Here is an 18,935-nt window from a genome sequence, read left to right as displayed (position 1 = left end):
GGAGTGTAAATGTAGAAGCTCCTCTTAGGAGTTGATCCTACTCTTGATGGGCATCAAAATTTTGGCCTTTTCCATTTTTGACCTGGGTCAGTTTTGCCCCTCCCTAAGCTGTCTGATGGCCTCCCACATTAAGATGCTCCCTCTGTTGGTGCCAGAGAACACCAGGTTGGCTATAATTAGTCCAGTGCAGCTCAGATCACCATAGCTCAAGTTATCCACCAGCCTCAGCCTCCCCAGGAAAAAGGATTACAAGCATGCACCACATGCCTAGCTTTAATAAATGCTTGTTGAGTTGAAGCGGCTACAAACAAGCACAAATAATAGAATTTCGGGAACCTCCTGGAAGGAAGTATACTATGAAAGATGAGAAACAAGTCAATCAATCAATCAACAAGCATATTATTAAGTGCCTACTCAAAGCCAGCTTCAAGTCTTCTGGAGACCAGGGCTCACTGAAGTCATTTATCAGCCATTTTAGTCTCTTTCCCCTAACCTAGATTCTCATGAAAACTCCTCACAGGGAGCCCATCTGATTTGATCTGAATTTCTGCTTCCTTGAGGCAATCCATCTCAGTTGAAAATGCCCTGGTCTTGGGTTTGAATCCTGAGTCCAATACTTCTTAGCTGTGTAACCATGGATTAAAGTCTTTAAATTTTGGTTTCTTCCTCTACAAAACAGGGAGAGGAACTAGACCTCTGGTTTTTTTTGTTTTTGTTTTTTTTTTTTTATGAGAAAATGGTTCCTGTTGAGGAGCTCCCTTTTCCAGTGCATTTTATCACCTCTGCTAGCTTAAAGACTTGCCCAGAGATTGGGAGGTTATATGACTTGTTTAGGGTCACATATGTAATATGATTCAGAGGTAGGACTTGAACACAGAATTTCCTCACTCCTCTATGCCTTGCAGCCTCTATAAAATATCAATAACATGTATAACCCAGATTGAATTGCTTGACAGCTCCAGAAGAGGGGAGGAAAGTAGGAAGGTAGACAATTTAGATCATATAACTTTGGAAAACTTGGGTGGAAATTTGTTATTACATGGAAAATATCTCTATCAATCACAATATTTCTACTATGGGCAGCTAAGTGGCCTGGTGGATAAAATTCCAGGGCTGGAGTTGGGAAGTCTTGGGTCCAAATCTGGCCTCTTCCTTGCTCTTTGACCCTGGGCAAGTCACTTAGCCCCAGTTGCCAAGTTTGTCTCACTTTTCTGCCTTGGAATCGATGTTTAGTATTGATTCTAAGACTGAAGGTAAAGGTTTTAAAAACCCCAAATCTAACTATTTCTACTACCCACCTCATAGACTTGGGGTAAAAGATCTTTAAACACTATGTAAATATAAACAATTACTCTTATTATTTCCCAACATGCCTTTTGCTTGAAGTCCTATGTAGAAATGGAAGAAAGGAGCAAATCTAAGGACTTGGTCCTTTTCAGCAACTGAGGAAGAGGGCTGCCCACAGCCAGTCCCCTTCCAGAAAGGGGTCTCTGGAGAGTAGGGCAGTGCTTTTGATGCCTCCCCACCTGCTTGGCGGTCTGCTGTTGGGCCCCAACTCTCTTCCTCTTACTGTCAGGCAGGTGGACTGGTGAGTGAGTCATCCTCAAATTGCTCATAGGCTTCAGCACCGCAAAGAAACTGCAATCAGTCCCTTCTGGCTGCTGGTTACTGTGGCTGGGATCCTGATTCAAATAGCAATGCAGCCTTCTTCAGAGAGTACTGCTCAGTTCCCTGGCTTAGCCCTTCAGTCCCAAATCAGTAGATTTCAGAAGAACGTGCCCTGGAGAATGTGGTCTCAAACTGGCTCCTTGTTCCTCACCTTTTAAATTCCATAGAATTGGGATTTTAAGTGGCAGCCATCCCACTGTCTGCCACACAGATTCTACTCTTCAAAAAAACTTTATCATTCCAACATACTCAATGATTTCTGACTGCCACAGTTTTGCTTACACAGTACTCTTGACTTCTCAGGCATTGGTTGAATTCTTAGACATCTTTTAAAACCCACCTTAAATGTCATCTCCTTCATGAAGTCTTTTTCTTACTCTCTTTGCGTGAAACATTCTTCTTCCTCTGCCCTCATGTTGTACTGTTTGGATAATATGCATATCATGTTGTATTATGAATCATAGTTATTTTTAAGTGTTTTTCTCTCTTTATTAGATAGAAAGTTTCATGAAGGAAAGAACTAGGGGGATGCTGGTAAGTATTTAACAACTGACTCTCTGAAAAAAACAAAACATATGAATCTACATTATTAACATTTTCTTTCTAACTTTCTTAAACCTAGAAATTAACAAAACAATACATTTAATCCAGATATGTAGCATTTACTGATGTCTGAAGTATAAAAGCTCACACTGAAAATTTAACAATGGGCTCTTGCCAGCTCCAGCTCATCCCTGGCAAGAACCATATCTTATTTAAAATTTATAGCTCTCTCATGCAGACTGTAATGTGGGTTGTACAGCTTATTCCTTGTTCACTTTCCAGGTCACCACATGTGTGACTGAGCATTTTAGTGACTTAAAGATGACCAAAAAACTGAGACTATTTGTTGAGCATCCCCTCTTTTCTTCCTCTTCATCTCACATCACCTAGATGCATTCTGCCACTATCTCTTCCTTAACTCACTAAAAAAGAAAACCCTTATCTTCCATCTTAGAATCAATGCTGTATATTGGTTCCAAGGTAGAAGAGCAGTAAGGGTGAGGCAATGAGTTTTAAGTGACTTGCTCAAAAGGGATATGAATAGGCAATTTTCAGATAAAGAAATCAAAACTATTAATAAACACATGAAAAAGCATTCTAAATCTCTTATAATCAGAGAAATGCAAATCAAACAACTTTGAGGTACCACCTCACACCTAGCAGACTGGCTAACATGACAGCAAAGGAAAGTAATAAATGTTGGAGGAGATGTGGCAAAATTGGGACATTAATACATTGCTGGTGAAGTTGTGAATTGAGCCAACCATTCTGGATGGCAATTTGGAACTATGCCTAAAGGGTTTTAAAAGACAGTCTGCCCTTTGATCCAGCCATACCACTGCTGTGTTTATACCCCAAAGAAATCATAAGGAAAAAGACTTGTACAAAAATATTTATAGCCGCGCTCTTTGTGGTGCCAAAAATTTGGAAAATGAGGGGATGCCCTTTAATTGGGGAATGGCTGAACAAATTGTGGTATCTGTTGGTGATGGAATACTCCTGTGCTGAAAGGAATAATGAACTGGGGGAATTCCATGTAAACTGGAAAGACCTCCAGGAATTGATTCAGATTGAAAGGAGCAGAACCAGGAGAACCTTATACACAGAGATGGATACACCATGGTACAATCTAATGTAATGGACTTCTGTACTAGCAGCAATGCAATGATCCAGGACAATTCTGAGGGATTTATGAGAAAGAATGCTATCCACATCCAGAGAAAGAACTGTAGGAGTAGAAACACAGAAGAAAAACAACTGTTTGATCACATGGGTTGATGGGGATATGATTGAGGATGTAGACTCGAAATGATCACTCTAGTGCAATATCAATAATATGGAAATAGGTCTTGATCAATGACACATGTAAAACCCAGTGGAATTGTATGTCAGCTATGGGTGGTGGGAGTGGGTAGGGAAGGGAAAGAGCATGAATTTTGTAGCCATGGAAAAATATTTTAAATTAATTAATTAAATTTAAAAAAGAACATAGTTGACATTTAATGAATACTCTCGAATATACTGATTAAAAAAATTAAAGCTTAAAAAAAATAAGTGACTTGCCCAAGGTCACACCACTGGAAATGTATGAGACCAGATTTGGATCTCAGAACTTGCTGGAAGCCATCGAGGCTGTGAGGTTAGCACGGCTACTCACAAGCTCTGACAATCTAGCATGGCAGGTTGTCAGGAGGATGGAGATTCCACACACAGTTTACCCTATATGATTCTTTTTACAGTGACATTCACTTGCATTGAAATTATTGCAATCAATATCCTTATCTAGCTCAAAGGAGACACAGAAAAGCAATACAGGTTCATGGCAAGAACAATCACAGCCAAAGACTACTCACTATCCAAAAATAAACCCATGTACAACCCCTTAGAGTATAGAAATTTCCCCTAGAATCAGCCCAGCAGAAAACCATCAGTTAGTGAGTTAATGCAAGTTTCTAAAGTTCCCAGCAAGAAAATACCTGGCCTGAGTTTGTTCCCAAACTCCTACAGACCATAGAAAGAGTGAAACACAAGGAAATTAAGGCAATGACAAACTAGCACAGAATCACCCTACCAGAACTGTATTCTTAGTGATCCTATAACAGAAAAAACACCAGGGGATCAAAACATTGGACCAGACTGATATTATTGCATCTTATTGGATGTAATCAACTACCATAACTATCTCCTTGATTGATGATGGGAATGAATAGTATAACATAACTATATACATAATATGATTAGTTAAAATATAATTAACTATTATGTTTAGCTAGGAACTGATGTATTTGTACCTTACGCATGGCTGAAAAGAATAAGTTCAAACTAAGCCAGCCCATAATGAATAATTTTTGACAAGCTTGTTTCTTTGTTTAACCACAAGAACTCTTGTCTGGAGGCCTGACTCTCAACCCACTGAGCCACCTAGCTGTCACCTAGCTGCCCCCTCCTCCTTATCTCTTATCTCACACTGTGAGATGGCCTTTTTCCTTGCCACAGTCAACCCTTCAACCTGCAAAAGTAATCTTCCCTCCCATCTTCTCCAACAGATTGCCTCTTCTATAATTTTCACTCTCTTGCTTGTCTTCAAACTCTCCCTGTCTGTTGGCTGCTTCTCTTCTGTTTATAAAACATGTCCATATTTCCTTCATTCTCAGAAGACCCTTCTGCTGATTAATTTCTTTGTATCCTTTATTTGGCTTGTTTGTAAATAGCTGCTTGATTGTCGCCATTTCCAATAGATTCAGATTCTTGTGAGCAGGGACTGAATTTTAGCTTCCTTGGTATTCTCAGCACTTAGCCCAATGCCCAATGCTTAATAAATATTTATCACCTGAAAGGTTCCAAACATGTTGCAACCAATCACTGAAAGGACTTGGTATTTTGGTGTGAAGAACTAAACCCTGTAGTTTATTAATCATAAAATCACAGAATTGGAGATTGGTAAGGCAGCCCAGAAACCATCTAGTCCACACTCCACACCAAAGGAATCCCTAATATCAGATACCCAACAAATGGTCCTCCAGCCTCTGACTGAAGACCTCCAAAGTGGGGGAACCAATTGCTGCTCATGGCAGCCCATTCCACCTTTGGACAGCTCTATTTGTTAGAGAGTTTTTCCATGTGTGAAGCCCAAGTCCACTTCTTTTAGCTTTCAACCATTGTTCCTGAATTTGTCCTCTTGGGCCAAAAAAGGACAAATCTGATCTCTCTTCTACATGATAGCTCTTCAATACTTAAAAGTATCATGTCTCTTTCCAAGTTTTGTTTTGATTTCTTCCTTCTGAGCTAAATTCCTTTAACTGATCATTACATGTCACAGTCTCATGGTTCTTCCCCATCATGGTGGCCCTCCTCTGTACTCTATCTGTGTCATCAATGTCCTTTTTTTTACATTAAACATTTTTTTTACCAATTACATGTAATAACAAATTTCTGCATAAATTTTCTGAAGTTATATGATCAAACCTAAATCCCTCCCTCCCTTTCCTTCCCCCTCCCAGTGCTGGCAGGCAATTCATCAATGTCCTTCTTAAACCGAGGTGCCCAGAACTGAACAGAAAAGTGGAGAGGAGGTCTGGTATTGGCAGAATACAATAAGACAATTCCTGGAAGTCTCATTCTCTTAGTGTAGCCCAAGGATATACCACAGGATGGTCCTCCCTCTACCCAATGACAGTGTCAGAAGGTCAGAGGACTATATCAGTTAAAAGAAAAGATTCCCTCTAGATCACTCTCTTGTTTCAAATTTTCCAGGTAGCAAGAGGCATGCTCTGGACTCTCCACAAGGGCATGGAGAGATGGACTATGCTTTTTCCTCCTGTCCTCTCATTGCTTCTAAATAGAGCATAGGCGCAACCAAGTGAATTTATACCTGAGTCTGTGGCTTCTCTTTCTGCTCTAAGGTTCCCTTTTGAATACATCAACAGGTGGATGTGTCTGGACTTGGAGACAATCTCATGAGTTTGAGAGGTCCTAGGTCCAATGAGGGGAGCTGGATGATGACAGAGAAAGCTTCTGAATCAGAGATGATAGCCACACACAAGACGACTAAACACTTCCTCGGCTGCCTTAACAGTAGATAATTAATGAGTGGACAGTACAGCACCAGGGTGAAATGTCAAATGCCTAACCAGCACCCCCAAACTTCTTCATGTCCTAATGTAATTTAAGGATCAGCTTCCCAGAGAATATAATTATGGCTTTGAGTTCCTATATCCTATTTTGTCTTACTGTCAATGTGTTGAGTTTTTTTTGTGTATGTTTTAGCATTTTTTTCATGCATAGGAAATGAAAAGATGTCCAATACCTGATCTACATTGTATAACAAATACCTTTCTACTCCTCCTTTTTGGGGAAACCCTAACTGTGAGCCTAAACGTAAGCTATAAATAGACCCTGAGATACTAGAGTGGGATTTTAATAAATTGAAAATGTGAGAAAAGGAAGTCTAACATTCTCCTCTTTTCTCATTCGAGGCCAGGCTCCTCCAGTCAGAACACACATCTGGGTCTAAGGCTGAAGGCCCCCTTGGTAGAGAAGATAGTGCTGTGTCCCTAGTTCCTGTGGGCCCAACAGTGGGGAATTAAGGTTAGAAGGACACAGCATAATACTCTGTACAAAGAAGGTGTTTGATAAATGTTTCCCAAGTAGAATTGAAACTGAAGGCAAAAACAAAGATGGGCAGGTTCACTTTTTGTCCCAAAGGTCCCAGCACAAGGTTGAACATACATTAGTTGCTTTGGTCATTAAACATCTCTTTTCTGAATTCACTGTGGAAACTGAATGGTAAAGTGAAGAGTGTACCGGTCTTGGAGTAAGAAGCCCAGAGTTCAAGTGCCAGCTCTGACATTAATTAACTGTGTGACCCTGGGACGGTTCACTTAGCTTCCCTCCATTTCCAATTCAGTAAAATGAAGGTCTGAGACCATCTGATCTCTCGGGGCCTCTCCAGCTCTGAATCTGGAATCTTACAAAACACCTAGCCTAACCTAATTTATAGATTTGCTCTGAATATTTAATAAGATAATGCAGTACATGGAAATGGTCTGAATAAGGAAAAGTGCTCTGGCAATGGATGTGAGATGGTATTCTGAAGAAGGGAGGGTTTTGGTCAGGGAGATGAGGCATCCAGACTAAGAAGTTAAATAACAATCTAGTTCTTATTACGTAACAACGCTGGACAGAAATATAAGGTATGCCACAAGAATTGGTGTTTGATTGATTGACCAGAGAACTGAAGATGACATCCCTGGAGGAAATCAGCAGGCTGAAGAAAAGGAACATTAGGTGGACAAATATAGTCAAGATTAAAAAAAAAAGAAGAAGGTTCTTGGGCACCATGATGCCTCAAGAGAGGACACAGATCTGACCAGGACAAGGGTTTTTTTTTAAATTTTTCTTTAATTCTTATTTGACTAGTTTTAACCAAATTTAGCCAAGATCAAGTAGGGCTTTGCTAGCAGTGCACCTATCCTCAAATCCAGCCTCGGATACTTACCAACTGGATGACCCTGGGCAAGTCACTTGACTGGTACCTACCTCAATTTCCTCAACTGCAAAATGGAGATAATAATAGCACCTACCCCAAAGGGTTGTTGTGTGGATCAAATGAGAGAGTATTTGTAAAGTGTGAATTTAGTAAGTGTTTAATAAATCCTAAATTCTTTCATTCTTTCCCTCAGTGCCTATAAGAGGACAGCTGAAATAAGGAAAATGGATGTGGACTTGTGTGTGCCTGAGGAACTATGTGTCAGCCAATGTAGATCTTGTCTAGATGCAGAAAAAAGTCTGAATTTGTCATTGTTCCTATGCTTTTGTGTTTTATTTTGGTTGCTGTTTTTTCCCTTCATTTGCTATTAACATTCCTTTTTAAGAATGTCAACTTTGCTCCTTCTCTAAGTGGAAAAGGAGATTTTTTTTTGCATACTGCAGACAAGGTAGTATCTTGGAATTTTATACTGGTAGAAACTGTTATTATTGTTACTGATTACAGTCATTTGGATGTTGTACCTCTTCAGTGGTAGAATTTTTGAAAGAATACACAGTGGAGAGGACAGGGGAAAAAAGAGGAAGGGAAACAGGGGGGATCTGGGAGGCAAATCATGAAAGAAAACTTATAATAAAATATCTAGCATTTATCTAGCCCCTGTTAGGTGGTAGGCACTGTGCTGAATGCTTTACAAATATTACCTCATTTGAGCCAGACAAGTGCTATTAAGATGCCCAGTTTATAGTTTATGTCACATATGTAGTAAGTGTCTGAGACTGGATTTGAACTCAGGTCTTCCTGACTCCAGATCTCCAGGTTGACTTGTAACCTGAGAGCCAAAGTAACATAGTGTAAATAATACTGACCTAAGCAAGTGGCTGTATGGCCTTAAGCAAGTCACTCGATTTCTCTTGAATTTGTATTTCTTCTTCTGTAAATGAGAGGGTTGGACTGGAACTCCAGGACAGAGTTTCCCAAACCCTCTCCTACTCAGGACTAGGAAAATATCTAAATGCTCTATCTCGGACCACTCTGTCCTGTGAAGCATTAGTATATTGTTTCTGAGAAGTTCAGGGGAAGGGATGGGGATGGGGAGAGGAGGACCAGGATACAGGAGAAGGAAAGGGATGGGAAAGGATATGCTCCGTTTCTTAGGTTCCTAGTTTTGAAGAAGGAATGATCTTTGACCACAAACACAAGGACAAGTAAAAATGATATGTGATAGGCAGCTGGGTAGCTCAGTGGAGTGAGAGTCAGGCCTAGAGACAGGAGGTCCTAGGTTCAAACCCGGCCTCAGCCACTTCCCAGCTGTGTGACCCTGGGCAAGTCATTTGACCCCCATTGCCCACCCTTACCAATCTTCCACCTATGAGACAATATACCGAAGTACAAGGGTTAAAAAAAAAATTTTTAAAAAATGATATGTGATGGTGGTTGAGCAACATTAGTCCAAGGTCCCTTTTAGCCTTCACAACTTAAAAGAAGTAAAGCAGGTCACCTTAGTTTCATCAGTCATTAATGATTCACATCCCATCCACCCAGGCCATCTTATCTGCTCAACTATGGTTGTTGTCATAGATGGAGAGCTAGAAGGGGTCTTAGAGGCCATATAGTCCATTTGGTTCCATTTTACAGATGACAAAACTGAGTGTAGAAAGGTTAAATAACTTGTCCAAGGACACATAGGTAATAATGTAGTAAAGTGACAAAAATCTTTGAATTAGAATTCAGACCCAAATCTGATGCTAAAGTCTAAATGATACCTTTTTCCACCCCACCCTTTTGCCATGATCATAAGACTAGATTTCTGTGTTTGTGTGGTCCTGCTGAATGTAAGAGCCCAACCCACTGTGGAAATGATGCCATTTACAGTCATTTATTAAGTACCTTCTAAACTGGTAAGCACTGCAGGTACAAAGAAAGGCAAAGGGACACCCTTTATCTCTCCTATTCTACTTCCTGACTCAATTTCTTGAAGAAGCAATTTCCTCCAAAGTTTTTCCAAATTCATCCACAGAGATGCCTCTTCATCTATTCTCCAACACCCCAGGACTTTCCCCTCTTATACCGAGTGACGAAATCCAACAATCGGCCTCAAATTTCAGCAGATTTTGCCTCGGTAAAGCAGAGGCAGCTAGTGGGGCAGTGGATAGAGGACTGGGTCATCACTCAGGAAGATTTGAGTTCAAATCTGACCTTATTCGATGTGACTCTACTTAAATTCTGTTTGCCTGAGTTTTCTCAGCTGTAAAATGAGGATAATAACAGGATTATCTTGAGGATCAAATGAGATAACATTTGTAAAAAGTGCTTAGCACCTAGTAGGCACAATATACATGCTTCTTCCTCCCCTTGGTAATTTTCCTAAGTGTGACTCTGTTTTCCTGGAACACTGCCTTTGCCATTTAGAAATCTTCGATACTTTTTCCTTCTCTACCAAGTCAGATCCTTCCATCCTCTAAAATTCTGCTCAAACTCCTCTCTCCCAGGAAACCATTCTTCATCAAGCTTACTGAGTCCCACCTGCTCCATTCTCCCCATCTCCCCATTGCCACCAAGTATCCCACGGGGGACAAGTTATAATTAATTAGTAGCACACTTGTGTATCTATTTTGTTTTCATCTGTGCTCTCAGATTGTTTCATGTCCTGCATCCCTCCTTTAAAGAGGGAAAAAGACCACAGCTCCCAGCTTAGGCTCCTTTTCAGGCAGTGCATAATCCACTGGTTCTGTTTAGTTAAGGGGGACCTTCAGCAAAGAGAGGGAATAAGGGAGACCTTTATCTTAGTCCTTCCTGCCTTTGCCACTAAGAAGACAAGTGACCTTGGGAAATCGCTTACTGTCTCTAAGTCTCAACTAAAAAATCCCTTTTACTGGATACTGGTTTTATCTCATTTATTACTCAGTAAAAATATTCATTTTAGTAGCTTGTCTCTGTTAGTTACTTCCATGGTGGTGGTGGTGGTGGATGGAGTACTGGGCTTGGAGTCAGGAAGACTCGACTTTGTGAGTTCAAATCCAGCCTCAGACTAATTATGTGACTCTGGACAAGTCAACTTAACCCTGTTTGCCTCTGTTTTGTCATCTTTCAAATAAGCTGGACAAGGAAATGGCAAACTATTTCAGGATCTTTGCCAAGAAAACCAAAGAGTTGGAAACTACTAAACACCAGCAACATCACTTATCATCCACATAGTTTATTCTGTTATTTGTTTGCACATTGTTTCCTCCATTAGGATTGTAAGTTCCTTGAGAGCAAGAACTGTCTTTTGCCTCTTTTTGTACCATCAGTACTTAGCACAGTGCTCAGCACATAGTAGGAGCTTAATAAATGTTTATTGATTAACTGTAATATGAGGAAGTTGGACTAGATGATTTTTCTATTTTCTATTTTCCCCCCTAAAAAAACCTTTCTATTGGTTCCAAGAGTGGTAAGGGCTAGGCAATGGGGGTTAAGTGACTTGCCCAGGGTCACAGAGTCAGAAGGTGTCTGAGGCCAGATTTGAACCTAGGACCTCTCATCTCTAGTCCTGGCTCTGAATCCACTGGGCTACCCAGCTGCCCCTCCGTAGGTCCCTTTTAAGAAAACATCTGGATCTCTGGAATTTCTTCTCCATTTGAGAAGATGGTTATCAATCACTGGGATCTTTTTACATACTACTAATGGCATTTCTTTTTTTATTAACACTGTAAAGGTGGGGAAAATTAGCCAGGCTAAACTCCAGCAAACCATCAAAGTGAGCAGAGTTCAGATACTCTCTCCTTTGGGCCAGGTCTTCCCCAAACACATATGGGTGGTGGGAGAAGGCATAGAACCTGGCGTGTAGCAGATCCTTAATAAATGTTTGCTAGATAATTGAGTTTTTCTTCTTGTCCTCATTCTTCTTCATCTTCAGATTCTTACTTTTTATCTTAGAAGCAATACTAAATATCATTTCCTAGGCAGAAGAGTGGTTAAGACTAGGCAATGCTGATTAAGGGACTTGTCTAAAGTCACATAGCTAAGAAGAGTCCGAAGCCAGATTTGAACCCAGGACCTTCCATCTCCAGGTCTAGCTCTCTATCCAAGGAGCTATCCAATTGCCCCAATTGAACACTTCTTAAATATTTCATAATAATCCTCTTCCCTTTATCCAGAACTTCTCTGAGAGGAGCACTGTTATTAAGGAGAAAGAACAAATACATTCACCAGAACCTGGACAGGTACTAATCGACCTATTTAGACCCCTTGCTAGCAGGAATTTCTGTTCCTGACAAGAAGCATGACATAGGACACAAACTACCACAACAGACGGGGACCTAATTTAATTGAATTCACCAACTCTCCTGTGCATGTGTGTGTGTGCATGTGTGGTGTGTAGGCAGACTATAGAACAGGGATTCTTAACCATTTTTGTGTGTCATGGACCCCTTTGGCAGTCTGGTAAAGCCCAAGGACCTCTCCTGAAAAGAATGTTTTTAAATGCATAAAGTTCAATACACAGTAAACCAATTATATTGAAACATAATTATCAAATAAAAAATCTTCATGAAGTGAAGTTAAAGCCCCTTTTTCAACCCTAGAAAAATAAGAGAGATTTTCTTTCTCTTCAAAAAATATTCCACTACAGGTTAAAAACATCTTTCTTTAAGGGCTCTGATGTGCCTAAACAAGGGCTTCCCAGTTGGAGAGCATATGTGTCAGAGGAGAACTGATGTTTTCATATCGCCTTGACATTTAGGTCTTTTAACATCTCAGTTTCCTTTGCGGCAGAAACATTTATTTTTAAAAATCCACATTTATGTGATGGGAGGGAAAAGTTAGTTCTTGTTATGAATCTGATGGTTGGATAATTAAGCATCCCTAATTCTGAAAGCAGCAAACTCAATTATTCAGTGCCAAGCGTGACACCTCTCACACCTTCATCTCCGAGTCTATGGCTGCATGATCAGTAGTTCCGCAGCTAAAATACACTTCCCGAGAACTGAATAACAGGAGGCAAAAATATTTCTGTTTATAACAAGCTGCCATTTGAAGAAGATTTTAAAATATGTTCTTCTTCCACACACACAAATCTGACAGCAGTTGCATAATTAAAAACCCAACAGGCAGTTTCTTTTTATCCATTCAAGTAAATCAGTGAAAAATTCTTTAGGAAGTAAAATGATGCATTGTTTAAGACATGGTAGATTATTTCAAACATACTTAAGTGAAGAAAACGTACAGGTTCCCTCCCTTACCTGATGCAGAGCACAATGCTGTCCTAATTACTATTCCTTAAAACAGCTCTGAATTGGGGAGCTGTGGTTGGGGCTATGTCTATAAGGTCTTTTACAAAATCAAAGATTTAGACCAGTAAAGGGACGTTAGAGGTCAACTAGTCTAATGCCCTTTACAGATAAGGAAACTGAAGCTCAAAAGAGATTTCAAAAAGAATTTATGTAGCAGAGTGAGATTTGAATCCAGACTTTCTTACTCATCTGTTTCAAATTCACATTAAAATATATATTTAGTCTACTTCATGCTCTCTCTATGGCTCTGTTCATTCAATGAAAAGAGAAGCAGAAAATGGACAATTCCATAGTTTTCTGGACCAGTGTAGCCTTATAAAGTGTCTAAATCAGGGTCCAAAGTAAATTTCCTTTTTGTCTGATTTTGACTACTTACACAGCATAAGTCAACTCTGTAATTTGCCACATCTCTTTATGTTATACCATGATATGAACTGAAAAAAAATGGTCAGGGGGGAAGATGGCGGCGTCTGTGGCGGTGGCGTTTGTGATCTCCGGCTGCCTTCTGGGCCACAGCCTCAGGGCCAGCCGGGGATTCCCTGTGGCTGCCAGATGTTTTGGTGTGCAGGTGTCGCCCACAAGGGAGAAAATTACCCACACAGGCCAAGTTTATGATGAAGATGATTACAGGAGGATTCTCTTTGTTGGTCGCCAGAAAGAGGTAAATGAAAACTTTGCATTTGATAGCAGAGCAACCAGTATGCAAAGTGGAAAGTCAAGTGATATGTGATGGTGGAGGAAGAGTTCTGGATCATCCAAAAGTATATATAAACTTGGACAAAGAGACTAAAACTGGGACTTGTGGGTATTGTGGACTTCAGTTTACACAAACAACGTCACCACCACTGAAACCAGTACAATTTTCTGCATGTAAGAATTTTGGTATTTTAAAAAAAAGTATTTAAGAATCACAAAACATAAGCTTTATTTAAAAAATATTCTATGAATAGAACATAATTGTTGAGTATAATTTAAGTTTAAAGTGACTTTTCCCCCATGAGATACAGTCCTTGAACTGCATTTGTTTTTTGAATGGATGGTCAAGCCAGTTAGTCTTTTAACACATTGGCTTGGTCTCTTACAAAAAATCAAAACCTTTCTGTTAGCAAATGTTAAAATAAAATTACTTTAACCTGTTTATATAGTAAATTTTTGGTGATAGTTTAGAGATTATAAAGACAACCTTATATAGATTAGAAAAAGAACTGAACTCTCAAAGTCAAAAAAATTGAGTTTGCCTTTTAGTACTGATACTTACTAGCTTTTAGTCATAGATAAATCATGTAATTTCTCAGAGCTTATCTGTAAAATGGAATGTTTTTTCTTATAATATCAAAAATGAACATTTCAATATTAAGAATAGAAAAGAGAGTTGTAATTAAACTATTATGTATAGTTTATATATGTTTATGCCTGGCACGTAGAATAGTCGGCTCTTAATGAAAATATTGATTGATTGTATGTATTATATTTAATATGATAGTAAGAAAACTTCTCTGCTTGTCTTTGCCCCTTTTTGAACTTCTTCTCTTTTCTGTATATCTTAAAATATAAAATGTTTCACTGATAATCTTTTTTTCTTGCATCATTATGACAATTATTCAGTTTCTATCCCTACTAAAGGGAAGGCCTTCCTTGCAACAAATAGCTGTAACCAAGCAAACAAATCAATATATTGGCCGTGTCTGTCTTATTTTGTACCATTATTCCATCACCTGTTCCAAGATGCAAAGAAATAAAGAATGCTTCACAAAAAAAAAAAATGGTCAGTTGTTAAAACCCTCCAAATGTCTGGATGTTGAACTCTTTATAGAGCAAATATCTAGATGACTATTTCTGTTTTCATGTGGGAATTCTGGAGTTCTGGTGACAGCCTTCTTAAGAAGAGCCCCTCATTGATCTTTGCAACCCTTCCAGGATGATGATAGCAACATCATGTCTGACCATCTCATTTTATGCCGTACTCCCATTAGAACCTCCCCCGAGAGATCTAACACTTGTCCCTTTCATTCTATCGGGAGGAAGTTGCTTCTTTAGGGCTCTGTTTTTTCATCTTTCAAGCAAAAACCTATAAATCCCTGTCTACCCACACTGAACAAGAAGAATATAGCTGTTTGCTCTCTCCATCTTACCATGGTTTCCCATATTCATTGGTCCCTATCTCTGAGTTCCTGACTGTCTAGACCAGTGGTTTCCAAACTTTTTTGGCCTATTGCCCCCTTTCCAGAAAAAATATTACTTAGCCTCCTGGAAATTAATTTTTAAAAATTTTAATAGCAATTAGTAGGAAAGATAAATGTACCTGTAGCCATCACCGCTTCCCCCTGATTGCTGCAACATCCACCAGGGGGCGGTGGTGCCCACTTTGGGAATCATTGGTCTAGATTGTTTTTGTTGATTATCCAGCTGACTTGGGATAAATTGTTGAACTTTCCAACCTCGATCATAAATGTAAATGTCATCAAGAATAACCCCCTTATTTTACAGATGAGAAACCTGAAGGTAAAGTGGTTAAGTGGTTTGCAAAGAGTCAAGAAGAGCTAGGCAAGTAAGCTAAGAACCAACTTCAAGTCCAGCACCCTATGCATTACACCCTTTACTTCCTCTTACAGCTTGCCCTTCTACAGCCCAAAGTGATGGTGCCTGCTGGATTTCTATAGCCTAATGGAATTCTAGGTTCTTTACCTTGTTTGCTAGACCTACCCTGCTGCTGCCTGTGGCCCCAACTCTGTTTTCATCTGGGTTTTCTGGTACCATGCAGACACAATATTCTGAACAAAACAAAACAAAAACCCAGTTTATTCTAAAGATGGTCTATGTACATAAAATGGACTGATCAATTCATTTGAGCTATCTTAATAAATTACCATGTAGGGGCAGCCAAGTGGCTCAGTGGCTAGACAGGCAGACCTGGAGATGGGAGGTCCTGGGTTCAAATTTGGCCTCAGTTGACCTTGGACAAGACACTTAACCCCAATTGCCTAGCCCTTACTGCTCTTCTGCCTTGGAACCAATATTTACTATTGACACTAAAATGGAAGGTAAGGGTTCAAAAATAAATTACCATGTATTTGACTGACAGACAATAATCAGCACTGATTATATATCAAAATGAAAAAATACTTAATACATTTAGTGCATTAACGTTTGCAAGGTGTAGTACACATGTGATTTCACTTAATCCTCACCAAAAACCCTGTGAAGTAGGAATTATGAATGTTCCCATTTGGCAGATGAAGAAACTGAGGTTAGAGGTCAGATGACCTGCCAAAGGTCATATAGCCAGTAATAAAAGACTTACATTGGCCGAAACCCAGACTGACCACAGCATCAACACATAACCCAAGCCTTACTATGTGGAAAATAAGACTTGACCTCTTAATCAAAAATATCATAATCTAGAGACTCAAGTGAATCATTAAACTGAGTCAACATAGCATAAAGAAGGAAAAACATTTAATTAGTCCATGTAGATAGTCAAACCTGATCATTCAAGCCTAACAAATTCCATATTTGTGAATGAATTATGTAAGTTGCCTGGCTGGCTCAATCAAAGAAAGTGGGTATTTGTTAATTTTCTACTCCACTTAGTGCTGAGAAGACAAAGCCCTGATTGCTGCTCTGGGACATACCCCTGGGCCCTCTGAACTGTTGGGCAGACAAAGGCAGCAGCAATGATAATAATGACTCTGAAAACCAAGGGGATTTCAAGGCAAAGGGCTGTGTAAGCAGATGAGATTAGTATCATATATTCAGGAAACTGACATATTTAGGTTCTTGCTTTAATACAAATCCATTCTCACAAAGAGAAAGTCTCTTTGTTCGGGTGCTCGGATCAGATCGTCATGCAGGCAAGAAGGGTCTCCCCAAAACAGAGAATCACTTGAAATTGTGGCCTCAAACCCACATTGGCAGGGACCCTGGAAAACTGATCCCTGCTATTCATATGGTCGTTTTAACAAACCGTAAGAAATCATTCCACCAAGTTTCCTGTGGGCTGGTTCTGTGGCCATGGATATAGATTCATTCTAAAACTAAAATTTTCCTGTAGCACATTTTAGAGGTGATGTGTGGGAGGAAGCAGAAAGTGTACTAGATTTGGAACCGCAGGATCTGGGTTTGAGTCCCAGTTCTCATGTTTACTACTTGTGTGACCTTAGGCAAGTCATTAACCTCTCTCAGCTACAATTTCCTTTTCTGTAAATGAGGGGAGAGAGTGGAAACAAGTATTTATTAAGTGCTTCCTCCATGCTAGGAACTATGCTAAGACTTTACAAATATTATCTCATTTGGTCTTCACAACAACCTTATGAGGTAGGTGCTATTACCATCCCCAATTTATAGTTGGGGAAACAAAGGCAGACCTTGGTAAAGTGACTTGTCCAGGGTCACAGAGCTAATAAGTGTCTGAGGCTGGATTTGAACCCTGGTCTTCCTTCCTGAGACCCAGCACTCTATCCACTGAAGTACTAAGAGATTGGATTATTCTCTTTCCAAGGTCCCTTCTATTTCTAAATTTCATGATATTAGTCTGGGGATGATGAAAGCACAGCTACAGCAATTCATGGCTCATGCAAAGGTACCACTTTCCTGAAATATCAGAAAACTCCCAAATCCCAGAAAGATAACAGGGTACCTCTTGGATTGACTATGGAGCAACCCCAAACTAGAGAAGGGAAGACGAGGTCCAGAACAATTTTTGAATATGTGTCTTAATTCCTTTAACTAGCAGAGGCACTCCTTGGAAGTCCCATCCATGATATGTATCGTGATGCCTCTGAGCTGGCCGTAGTAGGGCTGATTAGGGCCTGCGGGATCTCTACACAGACCACAGACACAATTAAACCCTCAGTGGAACACATGGGCCAGAAGGAAAAGGGTGACTGCCAATAACTTCATCTCCAGACAAGAGGATTCATCAGGAAACCAAAGCATGCCATTAAGAGGAGAATGACATGTCTATTGCTTGTGTGCACAGGTGTCCTTTTGAACAGAATAATGAGGATATAAAGGATAACGGGGCATTTATAACATTAAGGGCAGAGTCAACGTGAGTGTGCACATGATGTCATCCTTCAGCTGGCAGTGCCAGCGCTTTCAAAGCACTTTAAAACTCCAGTTGCTATGGCAACTTGATGAAGCTCTTTAAAAGAACTTTTTTTGGTTATTTTGTATCTTTAATCACCATAACAACATAATATAGCTTTTAAAGTGTATTTTTATCCAATTTGTGTTTGCTTTAGACAGTCTGCATTTGCCTCTTCCCTTTATATTTAAAAAAAAAAAACCTAAAGCCTGACACATGAAAAAAATCATTATGGGGAAAGAAGCCATTTATAGCTGGTGCATATCTATAGCTATACATATATAAAAATACATACATACACATCATAAGATCCATCCATCTCCTTTGACCCCAAACAAACTTTTTGGTTTGTTTACATCCTGGTGTAGAGAATCTTACAAGTCTAGTCAGTCAGTCCATCCCCCTGCCTCCGGCTGGCCCCCTGGTCCACCCCCAATCTTCCCCAGGGATAGAGATGCCACACGTTCCCTTGCCTACACAGCCCAATGTATCCCACTCTGCAGAAACAGCAAAAGGGTAGCAAATGAGAAACCCATGATGGTTGATCACATTTTTCTTCACTACAGTGGGAATCATTCTCATTGGTCAGCATGCACCATCAAGCTGCCACCCTTCTCTAGTGCCTATAGGATCTCTCTGGAGTTTCACTGGATTGAAGTCAAGCTGTTTCTTGGAAACACTTTGGAAAGGTGAATGATGGATGCAGAAGCTGCCAACTGCATTTTCATGGAACAATTGAACATGGGGTATATGGGAAAACAATTGGTTATAGGAGGGGTGAGGAATTGAGTTGAAGGGATAAAAAGTAGAAGGCAAGCAAAAAGAAGGAAAGAGTTTATCAAGAAAGTTAGAAAAAGCAAAGGCTAAGGGATTGGGAAAA

General features: G+C 39.8%; 1 pseudogene; it reads left to right on the top strand.

Moving 5' to 3' along the window:
- The first annotated feature begins 13,429 nt into the window (after nt 1-13,429).
- LOC123253826 lies at nt 13,430-17,862 on the top strand (annotated as a pseudogene).
- Nucleotides 17,863-18,935: the final 1,073 nt, after the last annotated feature.

Source organism: Gracilinanus agilis, chromosome X (assembly GCF_016433145.1).
Source record: "Gracilinanus agilis isolate LMUSP501 chromosome X, AgileGrace, whole genome shotgun sequence".
NCBI lineage: Eukaryota > Metazoa > Chordata > Mammalia > Didelphimorphia > Didelphidae > Gracilinanus > Gracilinanus agilis.
This window is presented reverse-complemented; position numbering and strand designations above follow the sequence as displayed.